This window comes from Apium graveolens, chromosome 6, assembly GCF_009905375.1.
Source record: "Apium graveolens cultivar Ventura chromosome 6, ASM990537v1, whole genome shotgun sequence".
NCBI lineage: Eukaryota > Viridiplantae > Streptophyta > Magnoliopsida > Apiales > Apiaceae > Apium > Apium graveolens.
In genome coordinates, this window is record NC_133652.1 from 122556639 (window position 1) to 122558755 (window position 2117).

At 38.0% G+C, this 2117-nt stretch overlaps 1 non-coding gene across 1 annotated transcript; it reads left to right on the forward strand.

Annotated features, from left to right (window-relative positions):
• Positions 1-449: 449 nt before the first annotated feature.
• LOC141669003 (small nucleolar RNA R71) lies at positions 450-556 on the forward strand. Its single transcript, XR_012553305.1, has one exon. It is a non-coding gene; the product is annotated as a small nucleolar RNA R71 (small nucleolar RNA).
• Positions 557-2117: the final 1561 nt, after the last annotated feature.

Genomic DNA, 2117 nt, shown 5'->3' on the forward strand with positions numbered 1-2117 from the left:
AATTGTTCCAACTGAAGTTAGGATGATTGCGGATGTTGGGATGATAGGTGGCTAGCACAGGTTGCTGCGACCTCTGAAAGTTACTCACAAACTGAGCTAATTCACTAGAAATAATACACTGCTCCGTCTCATGGTCACCAGCACAAAGCTCACAAACACTAGTGATCTGATTAACTGCATAATTAGCCAAATAATCCACCTTCATCATCAAAACCTTAAGCTAAGCAGCTATAGCAATAGCTAAATCTAACTCCATAATTCCTGCTACCTTGCCCCGAGATAGTCTCTGAGTAGGACTCTGGTATTTATTCGCAGCCATCAGTTCAATCAATTCATAAACTTCATCGTAGCTTTTAGCCCACAAGGCTCCTTCTGATGTTGCATCAAGAATGGGTCTAGAAGTAGCACCCAAACCATTAAAGAAGTAGTTAATGATCATCCGGTCACAGATCCCATGGTGAGGGCACTTCCTAAGCATCTCCTTATAACGATCCCAAGCCTCACATAAAGATTCTCCATATTGCTAAGCAAATTGAGTAAGTGTGTTTCTGATCGCAACAGTATTCGCCATAGGAAAGAATTTAGTTAGGAACTTTTGAGCAAGATCCTCCCATTTGGTGATACCTCCCTGGTGGTAGAGAATGTAACCAGCACTTAGCTTTATCCCGCAGAGAGAATGGGAAAAGCCTCAACTTAATAGCATCTTCAAAAACTCCATTGAACTTGAAACTGTCGCAGATCTTGATGAAATCTCTGATGTGCATGTTGGGGTCTTCTGTCGGTGAACCACCAAACTGAACTGAGTTCTGTATCATCTGAATCGTGCTCGACTTGATCTCGAAGGTATTAGCCGAGATGGCTGGTCGAGCAATGCTAGACTGAATATCATTTATCTTTGGTTGAGAGTAGTCCATCAAAGCCTTCAGATTCGCTTCTGGTTCTCCCATTGCAATAAGTGCTTCTTCTTTGACTTTCTCCTCGACAAGAACTTCTTCGAAAACTTCCTTAGCTACTACAACTTCTTCCTCAGCTTGATACAGTGTTCTCTTACGAGACCGAGAACACATATGCATACACGCTCGCTAGAGTGCCTGAACACGACAAGGAAACAAGTAAGTAAAATATCCGAGTCATTGAACTTTAAAGAACACTATTGACAAACATATAAAATAAAATTAACACCGAAGTCCTCGGCAGCGGCGCCAAAAACTTGTAAGGATGAGAACACGCGCTAATATTCACACAAGTATACATGATCGCAAGTAATATAGAATTAATTCTAGTTCGTTCCCACAGGGATTGGTTTAAGTTAATTTTAATCAATGTAGTTATGCAACAATAGTATGGTTATTATCCAATGCTAAGACGAATAACAAATTGAGGTTGTTTATAACTACAATTAACTAAGAGATTATATCAAAGAACATTAATTAAGAGAATAAAGAGAGTTGAATACTATATGACACAAACATGGGATTCTAACTTCAATAAATACTTCATTCAATATCCTTTTTGTTCTTCACCTTAGCATTCAATGGTGATGACACTAATCAAATAACACGAAACTGATAAACGGCAACTTTCGTTGCACGAATACCATACTACCAGACATCCATAAAAGAGATAGAAGCTGAATAAACACCAATTATATTGAGACCCTTTTTGTCTATAGAATTTGACAACATAACGGTTTAACGCACAAGTTATCTATCGTGATTACATAGGGAAAGTAAGATGGTTAAAATTACCTACGAATCATGCATATTAATTACATGAACCTATGCTATCATGGCAAGTTCTAAACCCCTAAATTATCTTTCGCTTCATTAGAGATTAACACGCTAGCTTATAAGTTTGTGACGCTCATAAGACGACTAAGCACAACTAATACTAGGATATTATACAATCACCACGCACTAAGTATCGAAATAAATTAACTGAAGAAATCCATAAAAAAATCCGCTAGAACCCCACGATAACGATTAGCCCATGGTAGGACTCATCATCAATGTGGGTTCCGATGAAAGCATGGTATAATAAATGTAGTCTTTGTACCGAATAATTAATAAACCAAGTATAAAACAAGAGTATAGGTTCACAAGCAAGAAAACTAGCAT